The sequence below is a fragment of the Pogonomyrmex barbatus genome, unplaced genomic scaffold (assembly GCF_055798465.1).
Source record: "Pogonomyrmex barbatus isolate J1 unplaced genomic scaffold, ASM5579846v1 scaffold5, whole genome shotgun sequence".
NCBI lineage: Eukaryota > Metazoa > Arthropoda > Insecta > Hymenoptera > Formicidae > Pogonomyrmex > Pogonomyrmex barbatus.
Window position 1 is genome coordinate 7,164,731 of NW_028297149.1, and position 13,000 is coordinate 7,177,730.

The window sequence follows — 13,000 nt, forward strand, 5'->3', positions numbered from 1 at the left end:
TTAAAATTGATTATTCTTCTTGCTGTTAAAAAATAATTGATCGTGTTACTTTTTTTACGGATTTTACAATTAAAAATTTATTATGTGCAAAGGCCTCAACGATCGTAGAAATTGTTATAGTAGTTGAGTGGACGCACCGCAAGAAAATTTTTGAATGTGAATAATGCACGATAAATTTAATTGAAAGAAACTGTTTGAAAAGAAAATCGTTTATATATCGCACACTGAGGAAAATATTTCTTTAAATTTAGCAATTCTATTTGAATTTATTTATATATTAAAATTTATTTTGTTGAATTAAAAGTTTTGTTGTTTTGATTGTTAGAATTTACCATATATTTAAAAAAAAACACCATTATTTAAAGAAAATAAAATTTATTTTTGAACTAAATAATTGAGCTAAATGCTTTAGTTAGATTAAATATTGTTTAAATATGAAAGAAAGAGATTTTTTCATATTGTTAAAGCATATAATAAAGAATGTTATTATTTTTCAAACAATTCATGAAACAAATATTTTATTTAAAATAAAGCTATTTATTATTTGAAAAACCGGATAATTTGGCCAAATTTGAATTAATAATTGTTTTGTTTGGACTATTTCAAAAAATAAATTTCTTTGAATTTAATAAAATTTATTAAATCCAAAGAAATCATTCTCTCTGTGCATATACATTCATCTCTTAGACTTCAAATTGAAGTTACAGTTCTGTTAACAAGCCAATCAATTTATTATTTATTTATTTATTTATTTGAATGAATGTTTTTTCCTGCTTTTTGTTTGTGTCCTTTTTATGTGAGTTTTCATGTAACTCTTCTTTTATACAAACTTTTATACAAAAAGACACCATTATCGTAATTAATCACGGATACATTCTCACTGCTAATTTTGATTGTTTGCAATTTTAAGTTGTCTCAATATTCAAACATTTCAATGTGCATCACTCGCCACATTTGATCGCCATGACAGTTTTTTTCAGTGCGTCGAATCGATTCGAAAGCATACGATCGCTCCGTGATTAAATCGAATTTTATCTATTAAGAATGTATAACAACGCGTGTTTTTCTCGGGAGTGCCGATTTAAGTGACGGATAAGTGTCAGAGTATATCGATTGTTGTAGTTTTTTGTGATCAACGACCGGCGAAATAATGTTGCATCAAGAGTCTGAAGATTGTATAGTTGCGGTGAGTCGGGATTTTGATGCCAAAGGTATTCAAATATGATCTTACATTCTTTCTCGAGAGACTGGAAATGTAATTTGTGTAATATTGGAAAATCGAGTTCTTGTAATTTTACTGTGCGCTTAATAAAAAATGCATTACTGAATAAAATATATTCGATATATGACGGTACATTTGGTATATAGCGTCAGCAAAGTGACAATTCCATTAAGAAATGAAACTACAGTATTATCATACAATAGATTTTTCATACAGCGTGATTGAGGGACAGGGAGAATTAAATGAAATATGCGATTGTAATTAAGGAGATACAATCGATCATTCGTGGAGGCGAGTGGCGAAAAGGGAATGTCTATCTCTATGCATTAACAAAACCAACTAATACTGATTGATATATGAAAATCTTTTAATAATAAGCAAGGCTACTTTATTATTTTAGTAGAATAAAAAGATAATATTGCGCACTAATTCTTAATTTCTGATTGTAATATTAATATTCTATTATTAGAAAATAATTTCATATTCAATGATTATCACTTGGTAACATTGCATTTTAAAAATGAGGATGACATTCCTGATCAAATTGCGCGCAGTCAAATATTGAAAATAACTATTATTTTCAATATAATATAATTTTCAAACACATTGAAGCATTTTTTGATTTTTTGATCGTACCTCCTTAATTACGATTGATTATTTTGCATTATAGTTGCAATTAAAAACACGAAATCTCTAAACAATGTAGACAATACAATTATCAAATAATCATTTCTTTAAATGTATAAACAAATATTTTATATGTGCAAAATCATTTTCTCATTTATAGAGTGTAATTTTCAGCGACTCTGTGTCCATTTCTATTAATATAGATTAATTAATTTTAATTTAAATTATTTTAACCTTCTTTTGATTCTAAAAATTAGGAAGAAGTGGAAAATATCTAAATTCGATTAAGACCGAATTATATACATATATTGGTAGAAATGGATACAATGGATACAATCTTTCAATTTCAGAGCACGTTACTAAGCGCGCGAATGCTACCGCCGCTCCAAAAGTAACGTTTCGATCGGTCGTATGGTTTCGCGTACGGCGACGGCAGATGGCGGCAGCGACACGAACAGGGGGACAGGCCGCTGCCGTGCCGCTCTCGCGGAGTGACAGCTCGCCGAGCCCGAACTGTCATCAGCGGTGGCCGCGCGCGCGTCACGTACCGTGGTTGGTGTTTCTCGTGTTGCGAGTATACGTGCCTGTGCCGGTGACGCGCAGCGTGCTCGTGCCGGTTACGCGGACGCGCCCCGTCAGTGTCACCGGTTGTACGTGTTACGAAACCGCGTCTTTTTTTCCCCCGTCGAAAAAGCCGAACGGCTGCCGCGCACGGTGGGTGCGCACGCAAGGGAGAACGGCTCGCTCCGCTCGCCGCCGCCGGCTCGGCCAGTCTACTGGAAGATTCCATTGTGAGAGTGGGCTTTCGAAAAGTTTCGCGGAAGCCGCCGGTGAGCCTTCGCGGATACTCATCGTCGTGTCACCAGGACGTCGTCCGGGCAGACCAGGTACCGTATCTAAATGTGTCCGATGGTGCCTTTTACAAAATTCATCGCAAATGTGTGCTCTGTGTACTGTGCGGATACGTGTGCCCCTGTGTGTGTGCGTCTGTGTATGTGCGCTGTGGGTGATGTGTGTGTGTGTGTGTGTGTGTGTGTGTGTGTGTGTGTGTGTGTGTGTGTGTGTGTGTACCGCGCCGTGAGAGAGAGAAAGAGGGAGACAGGTTGAGGTTATTACAGCGCGGTCGCTCTCTCTCTCTCTGGGTTCAGCTGGGCTCTCAGCTGATGCACCGACAGACCGGTTCGCTGCTACCGAAGTCGATTCCGCGAACATGATGTAGCGCTCGTTCGCGATCGCTGTACTTCGTCGCTGACAATGACAACCTCGGTTAATCCTAGAGCGCTAATTCTGGGATTCGCGTACTGTCTTTCCGCGAATTACGTGACCGCGTGTAATTTACGTGATACAGGAAAATTCGGTTTACGATTACGGCGACGTGACCCCGCTCCTATCGAAGACTCCTACGGAAGGATCGGGGAGGGGTAGGAGGGTTCGGTTAAACTAGGGTTAGCGCTAACCGAGGTCGGCGGAATCGAACGCTCTCGCATCCTCTGACGAATCGACTCGCGTCGGCTCAACGTCGGATTGACAATTGTTTTGACTGCTGTTTTTGATATTCGAGGCATAGTTATCTTTCGCAAAGCGCGTCAGATCATTTTCGGTCACTTCTGAAAATCTTATCCCTTTGTTCTCGTCGGTGAAATTATCGTCACCAGAACTCCACTCGCGTCTGCTTCCTCGGTGATTTAAAATTGCAAAACTCGTTCTACAACGATTAAACTTCTTCTCTAGGATAATTATTGTCATTAGGATAAATACTTGTAATTTCAACGCCGTTGTAATTACCTGATGATTACTGCATAAGAATCGAGTTTTTAATTTTTAACATCAAAATGTCGAACCTCTTTTTTTTTCAACATTTGTGGTTCTAACATTATCACAAAAATTTGACATAATTAAAACGTGGATAAATTACTCTTCTCAAAAATCTGTATGATCGAAAAGGAAAAAGAAATTGGGATTAAATTAATTTCGACTAATTTTTACAAATACGAATGTTAATTGTTTCGTTCTCATTACATTAATATCGCCTTTCCATGAGGTGATAGTTAAAATTTAAATAAGATATATGTGAGTTATATTTGTTATTTCGATCATACATATTTTACGCTCATATCAAGATCTAGAATGATTCTCTTCGCCTTCTTATACGAGTACGTGACACTTTGTGCATCGGCGATTTCACCTCGCAAGATTCTCGCGACGCGTCGATTCCCAATGCTGACCTCGACGACGTGCACCGTCGACGATGTCACGTTGAATAGTAAACTGATTGATATCTTTCGGAAATGACAATTGCGAGAGAATTAGCATCTTTTTGATTATTTCAAAAATCATTTCGAAGATCGTTTCTTCCGCATATTTATTAAGGCAAAATCTTTATTCAGATATATACTTTAACAAGCAGGAATAATAGAAAAATAACGATGGCTGTGTTTCAAAATTCATTGTTAGTACTGAAAACATAATTCACGTAATGTATACTACACATTATCAGCACTGACAATAAGTTTTGGAACATAACCGATATGAGACGGAGAGAGAGAGAGAGAGAGAGAGAGAGAGAGAGAGAGAGAGAGAGAGAGAGAGAGAATGTGTGTGTTTTCTTATATGTTAGAATTTTACAATAACTAATAATGTATTAAATATCCACTAATTACGATGACTTATAACCATTCGCTACGACATTCAATTTTACATATTGAAAAATTCGTCTTGCAAAATAGAATTATGGAGAATATATAAGCTCATTTACTTCGTTTTAGGGATTAACTTTCTTTGATACCTGCGAAAAGGTACTCCATTAAATAGTCTGCTTAAAATACGTGAATCGGTGTTACGTGGTGCGCATGATTGCACAGGTGGGAGCACTCATTCATCATTCGTATAAGTTCAGCCATCGAACAAAAGCAAGTCGCGAATTTAGTCGCGAAGGACCAGAATAACCGTGTGTTGACGTGGTAATGTAAAAAATATATTCATCGCTCGTCTACCAGATAGCGCGTTCTAATCATGAAATCTCATTATGAATCTCTCGCTTGAGAATAAGAGAAAATAATTCGCCGAGGACCAAAGTAATCTCGTGTAATGTCGTTCATTCTGAAGTAACTCGTCTTTATGCTACTCTTGAGAGGCATTGTCGAGAACGACGCCATATATTGCGCAAATTTAATTCTAGATCCTTATTATAAGATTTAATTATGCAGGATATCTCGCGTCACTGCATAAACCATTCAACTCGAGAAGTTTCGCGCGAGCTATCCATAGTAGAAACAATTGTATCATTGTATATTCTTTACTTTATTTCAAATACTTAATAGAATTTTAATTCGAATAAATTATAAAGATATATTGAATGTTGAAGAGAATCACTGTGAGTTTTTTAAGTAAAGGATCATAAAAAATTTTTTAGTTATACTTATAAAAACGTATTATATAATTCATAATTTGCAGTGCAAATTTGCGTCGAGACCATCGTCTTTCGAATCAAACGCGATAGTGTTCCGCTGTCATAGTCTAAAGATCAGCGATCACATCCGATCCAAAAGCGCATCACGTCGCGAATATCCTTCTCGTAGAGGTCTCCTGGAGGGCGTAGCGATTTCGTGCAGGGGAAGAACAACGAGGACGATGCTGTCGCGGCACCGTTATCGCTCGCGAATCGACTCGCTTTTCCGTGAAGCACCGCCACCGCGCGTTGCAACGTCGAGGTCACCGCGCCCGGCTGCAGCTGAGCTTCCAGCTGACGAGCGGAGGCTGTGACCGGTTCGCCATGCTCCTTCCTCCCCTCTATCTAATATTTCTCTCTCTCCCTCACTCCCTCCTTTTCCCTTGCGCGTTCCTTTTCTATCAGTCATCTCCTCCTTTTTCCCTTTAAATCGCCTTTCACGTGCTCCGCGCGACTCCTGCCTCCGCCGTCGTCTCTTTCCTCCTCTTCTTCTCCTGCTCCTCTTCCTCCTCCTCCTCTTTCTCCTCCTCCTCCTCTTCCTTCTCCTCCTCCTTCTCCTCCTCCTACTCCTCCTTTTCCTCCCTCACTCGTTCGTCCTACCCCTCTTCAGAAGTTCGCATTGTTCATCGTGCGCGCACCGCCGGGAACGACCGACTTCGTTGAACCAGTTCCGAACCGTTCCGTTCGCGCGTCTTTTCGGCACGTTCCGCGTGACGGCGAACGCGCGCCGTCTCGAATGACGCGATCAAGCGCGAGGGAAAAGAGCGCGTATTAATTCGGGGTGCAAAGGGAAGGAGAGAGACAAGCACGCGCGCGTCGGTACACATGTCTAAATCGTAACTTTGGCAAATTTGCAAGAGCCACTTCCGTATTATCATCGAATTGATTACCGAAACTGAGGGAAAAGTGAATATTTAATCGATGTTTTTGTAAGGTATTTTAAAAAATTAAATATGAGATATGCGACTGCTTTTTTATCGTTATCTTGATTGGTGATCGCTTACGTTTATTTCATCAAAAATGGACTTCAATGGATAGATCAGACTCTCTAACTCAGTTTGTGACGTTTATACGTAATTCAAAGCGTTAGATTAAGCATATCCGCATATCTTTAAGCATATCTTTCGAGATTATTAAAAAGAGACAAGGACAAGGAGACAAAACAGCATTTTCGTTAATTTTATGTCACGACGTCAATCTATTTGTAGAAATCTCACCCCTCGTCGCGAGCACGACAAACGCGCGATTATTCACAAGAGCTTGTTCTGCGATAAAAAAAGTGGCGGCGACAACCGGCAGTCAGCAATAGAATTGCGGTACTTCTGGAAATCTAAATGACTCGAAATTGCGAGCTCGCTGCCGTGTACTCGCGGACACGCGATTCGACGATACACCGTTTCAAGGTGGCTCACTCGCAGGCTAGATGCAGCTACGGTAATGTCTCAGAGAAACTCAGGATTAACGTCTGAACGTTATCAACGAGTTTTCTTTATTCGTTAACGAGCGATCAGGAAAAAATACTATAATTTTATTTCACTTTTTGTTGCCCCAATTTATTTACAAATACAATTTACCGCGCGAATTCCGTTCACATGAGCTTGTAGCATTTTCGGTCGGCAAGTACATGCGCTCTTAAACTCCAAGACGAAAATTTCTGTATTGATATCCCAAACGAGATTCAGCACTCGAGCAAAGTGAATCGATCGGCTTTACTGATCCGTTTCACTGGCGTTTTTAAAGTATGACGCGAGTTAGCGTCCGCACGCGGCGTAGATCAGCCAGAAAGAAACTCTCCGCGCAGTTAAATTGATCGTAATTGGGCTGCCGTCAGCGGCAGTAAAATGTTGCGATCCTGTCGTTCGACTGCGTTTTATCGTCGCAACAACCGGTTGCATTGTGGATCGCTTCGCTCGTAAAAACGCCGATTGTATGGAGGCCCCGATCTCTCGGCCAAAGCGGGGAGGAAGGAAAAATGCACAGACCGGTATTCTCGTCGTGCATTTAGCTAAATGTTTGCCGTTCGCTCTGAAGTTTGTTCTTTTATTTAATATGAAACTCATGCTCGATTTCAGCAACATAAAAGTTGGTAATTGTAAATTAAATAAAAAAAGAGAAAGAGAGAAAGAGAGGTCGAAAGAGCGTATACGATATCCAATAGATAAATTAAGGATTAATCGGATTAATAGTTAACCGAGGGCGTTCGCTTTTCTTCTCTTGCAAACTGCTTTTTATGCGTCTATATCGATTATTTAACATGGTAGAAATGACTATTCCCATGCGAAGTGACACATGTTATACCACGTCATCGGTATGAAATAATTCAAACTTGTCTATGGAAATATCCCTGTTCTAATCTCGTCGTTGCTGCGTCGTTGCTGTAACCACTGATTGCCATTACATTGCGCCGGCAAAATCTGCCACGCTAATTCGTAACTTACATGGCTACATGAAAATTGTAAAATCGGCAAAGGAGCAGCCAACTCTAGAAATTTGCTCTCCGCACAAACAAATCTGCAGTAATCTCAATTTTTTATTATATTACTAAAAAATCTCAATTTTTTATTATATTACATGAAAATGTAATCTTAATTTTGTTGCAGAAAACTTAAAAACGTATCGTTTGGACTTTAATTTCAGGCGCGAGAATTACTGGTGCGAATCACGCACTTTGAGGATTATAAAATATTACTTCGGGAAAATACTTCGCCAGCCTTCAACGTGATGGAAATATATCCTCTTGACTCCCTCAGGGACTCGGATAATTTCGGTTATGTAACGCGGATTGCAGTACTTCAGTCGGGGGTTAATATTCGTTCGTGGGGCAACTTAGTTAAAGTTCATTATCGCGGTATCCAATTCATATCGTACAAGCGAAATAATGATTCACCTCGATCTTTCGTGCAAGTGTGTTATATCTCTTTATACTCGTTTATATAATCTTTATTAAGATATTACCATAAAATTATATATATATATATATATATATATATATATATATATATGAGTAATTAAAAAATCTGACGATAAAGACAACCATTACGATATATTTTTAATTGAATGTAACCAGACAAGAAAGATAGAAGGCAATCTTAATAATAAATGATTCAATAAAATGATAAAGAAACCTGTTGACGTCGTAATAAAATAGTTAATAATAAAAAAGTTTTAAACATATACGATAGTATCTATTACACCACATAAAATTATTACAAAACGTGAAAACTCGCATGGATAGTTTGACACATGCCAATATAAACCGATATAAACGCGATGCATGCAGTTAATAGGTATTGAATATTTAAAAAGCGTATTTTAATAATCTAGGAAAATAGAAAGTAAATTAAATTTCTAATATATACTTTAGAATGTCTAATTCTTAAGAGAAGCTACTAGCCATTGCAATCATAAATCAAAACGATCGTTTACATTGGTCATTCAAAGACGATTTCATCATATTCAGCTCTTCTCTCATTATCGACTTTTAATATTACATCTTTTTTGTGAAATTCATTTTTGTGAAAGTTGAATGGACGACAATAATAATTGACTCGCTCTTTTTAAAAAGGATTTTACTTTACAAATGTCAAAGACGGATTTTTGTCATGCGCATATTCACATTTGAAATGGAATGGCGATAAAACATAACCAGTTATATCAATGTCACTGAATATTTTTTATATTTTCTAGAAAATATTAAAAGCGTTGATTGAATACAAAAACAAAAAATTTTTTAATCCTCAGAATGTCTTAAAAAGATACACAAGTTCATGTTTTATCATTAATACGAAAATTACGTATGCAGCTAAGCGAGACATTTAGGAGAAACAAGTACCACTTGTAATATTTTACTCCTGTAACGAATGACTAATAACTGATTCAGCTTGGTTTAGCAAAAGGATCGATTGTCCAACCAGTATTGCTCAACCGGCCGGTCGTTCACTGGTGCATCTATCGTGCGGTTGGCGAGCGGCGCTCGTCCGCTCGCTCGCTCCTTCGCCTTCTCGCAATGCAATCGTTTCGTTGTTGCTAAGCGGCCAGATTTCTATATGCGCGCTGTGAGGCTGCACTCTCTGAGAATCTCGCCATTGAGAGCCGCTGTAGTTAGCACTCGGGGAGGGAGGAGACCCCGGTAGGCATCGCAGACAGCGAGGCGCTGCTCGCGCAACGACGTGTGTCACTCGAGAGATTGAATAATCACCGCGTTCCGCGCGATTCGAAAAATGCAATCGATATCGGTACGTTCGCCCGCTCGCGTATTACCAGGGCCGCGGCCGATAACCGATAACGGACATCACTCTGATCGACGTGCGAGTGTACGTCGAGGCCGCCGTTTATTAGCTCTCGGCCGAGAAGGCAAATAGAAAGTTCCGTAAAGCCAGTGTCGCGCGTGTCGGAAGGATTCGCTAAAATTTACACGCGTTCGATTGATTTTAGTAAGATTTACGATGAAAGCGTTACTCTCGTAACGTAACGTTTACGACTTGAATTAATTTTATATTTTACGGAATGGATATTAGATACGCAGTTTAGGTACTTTGCAATGATGTAGCATAAACTTCTGCACTGTGAATTTAATTTTAGTATCACTTTTAATGGTATCACTTTCGTTAAATTATTATATCACCGAAAATTTTTATCGCGTAGTTTGACCGTAATGTTCGCGGATTACCTCATATTCTGTAACATTGCTATATACATATATAGTTTATTCCACTTGTTGATGCAAACGAATTAACACACTGAACTCGGAGATGGAACTAGTATCATTGCACGCGATACGAAAATCGTGATTTATTTATGAGAGAACTAATTGCATTATCGAGTTTTACATTCTACACAGTTTCGTTTGACACGTTAACGTAATATAACATTATATAACCTAATATGATATATAATGTTTATTTGATAAATATCTCTTTCCACATGAAAATGTAAAATAGTCATAGCATAAAATATTATCCTTGAAATAATAAACTGCACAGTTTTTTACTTGCATATGACTATCAAGCAAGAAACTTATCTTTCTCTCTCTCTCTCTCTCTCTCTCTCTCTCTCTCTCATGTTAGTATTATAAAAAAAGAATAGCTTGCGTATTAGAAACCTTCGCGGTTTATCGTTACTTTTATGGTTACATTGGAAGGAATGCATATAGAAGTGCGAAGTAAAAGTCAAGTAACGTCGAGAGATGAAGTTATCAAGTGTAATATCTTTACTATCATATCCGCATGGAAATACGAGCGTGTGTTGCATCGCGTTCTAATTAAAACGCTTCAGGTATCTTTCGCTTTCGCCTGCTTTCGATATAAATTTCGCGCAATCTTGGATAAGAATCTCGTGTGCCTTATCAATCTCTTTCATTCGCGGCAACAAAGAGAAAAAAAACATGATTGTAGTAATTCAGGTCCTCCTTAGAACATTTGGGCAAGTAGCGCTTGAGATAAACTACATGTTATACATTTCGATAAAATAAATTAATATCAAAATTATAATAAAAGAAATTGTTTAATTTATCATTGATTTTATCTATTGTTGTCGCTACTGGCAATTTCCTCAAAAGCTTCGAATACACGCTTAGTGCGAGAGAAAGTTCCTTTTTATTTGCAATTGCTACTTTTATGACCATTTTACGATTATGCGAAACGAAACAACGGGATTTAGCAAATCTTCGCTATCGGTACAATAATGAGACAGCTTTTTGACAGCAAAATGTATCGATTCAGATGTTAATATATCGCCGAGAAGCGAATGGGCCGCCCACTTATCGGGCCCGTCAGCGCCGGCTCTCAAGGCCTTTTCTCACCACGAACGGATTTTCGTAAACAAAATTTACGGTCGTTGAACCTCGTCGTGCCGCGGTGTGTTGCCCCCCATCGGTCGGCGCACGCGAGAGATCGCCGAGGTTAGCTCGTTTATTCTCGCTTGAAACGCGATTAAAGTCCGTCGTCTCGGCCAAATCGTTTTGCTTAAGTTTGGATTGCGTTTCGCGGTTCTGTGCCACGCTCTCGCCTTTCTATCATCCCTTCTTCTGCCTATTTATCGCTACCGGATATTATAATACAACTAATACGACTGTATAAGTACGATACTTATACAATTCATGCCTTTCGATATCCGTCGGAATTAGTTTTTCCCCTATAATGCTTAGTTTTACAAAAGTAAAGTCTCATATTTTCAATTTAAAAGAAACATATATATTTTGAATAATCCTAAAAGTATTTTCAAAAAAATTATATTATTTAGAAATGATTGACAGAGATATATTATACGTCTTCCTTTTATTACGTTCAGAATTTCTACGATAATGTTGCAACAAATATATAAAATTTTCAATCGTTAATATTATTAATATCAACAAAATTAATGTATTACTGCAAATAAATTATTTTACTTACAGTCTATCTCATATCAACCGATATATCACTAAATAGAAAGGAAATTAACTAATATATTTTTACTGCATACTATTTTATAGGTAGTATTCTGCGACACAATAAACTGATACGTTTCTTTGTGCATTACAATTAGAGCGTAACGTTAATGGCGCTAATTCTAGTGATAATTTCATTGTTATCGCGCTCGTCAGCATTCGCATTATTTTAACTTTATCACTGCTCTGTATATACACGTTTTCGAAAATATCAAGTTGTATATGTCGTTTCCACACTTATTTTTATTTATTTCCGCAAATTCATTACAGGGGATTTCCGCGAATGTAGGGTTTAGTCATCGTCTGAAACAGTCGAGAGACGATGAATAACTAGACTAGAACGCGATCACGTCATCGTCTTCGTGGTGCTCCTTTTCTCGCGTTCTCACTCATTTTTGTTTTTCAAAAATTCACGCAAAGTTCAACGCCGCGCACGTGAGAAAGAGGAAACGTGAAGGCTTCTCATTTTCGAAAACCACGCAAATTCAGAGTTAAAATTCCGCCGATTGTACTTACCGGTCGTGGGACGTTAAGCAATTTCCGAGGTAACTCGCGACATTTCGTTCGGAACAATAGCGCACGGCTAACATGCGTCCCCGATGCATATTTATCAGTCGTCAGGCCCGATAACGATCGGTTGATTTCTTAATTATCCCCGGCGCACATACGTCGGGGCTTCTCGTTGCGCGATGTCATGTCATTTTTCGCGCGAGCGGACGCGGATACATCGCACCTGACTGGCTTTAAAAAGGAGACAGGAAAAATATTGCAGTAGATGCGAGCGATCTGTTGGGGCATATGTACGGTATAATTTAACTGTTGCGCTGAATGATATTATTATCTTGGTCGCATGATGAAAATATACTAGAAGATACGCGAAACAAATGGATGGCATTACCCTTGCGTAAAACGACGGCGGGTCATAAAATATCAGGATCGTGCGAAAATTTCCGCGATTCGCCATTCGATGTTTACGAGGATCGTTGATCCCCCGTGTTCTTTCTCATGAAAGATTCTTGGGAGCGTAGGTGCATCGCTTATTCTCTATGCAAATCGCGTGCGCTAAATGGTAGCGCTATCGCGCGCAAAAAAAAGTAAACTCTTCGATCGTGCACTTACAACATTTCCGCTCATCCTTTTTTTATTTTTAATTAGTGACGTTACCGCATCATCGCGCGTGTATCTATTTGCGTATTTAAATTATTAAAATCTTTATCTTAAGTGTTTCCTGTTTTCGCTTATGCTCTCCATTTCATGTCCCAGTTAGCAATCTAGC

At 38.3% G+C, this 13,000-nt stretch overlaps 1 protein-coding gene across 3 annotated transcripts in view; it reads left to right on the forward strand.

The window, feature by feature from the left end:
* Positions 1–2,307: 2,307 nt before the first annotated feature.
* Positions 2,308–13,000, forward strand: part of Sesn (Sestrin) — a 168,948-nt gene continuing 158,255 nt past the window's right edge. For 2 of the 3 annotated variants that reach the window (XM_011638887.3, XM_089081603.1), the window contains exon 1: positions 2,308–2,736. The gene's annotated coding sequence lies outside the window, so the exon portion shown is untranslated. Of the gene's footprint in view, positions 2,737–5,935; positions 6,232–13,000 lie in introns of those variants that run through there. The other variant, XM_011638888.3, reaches the window with a different exon arrangement.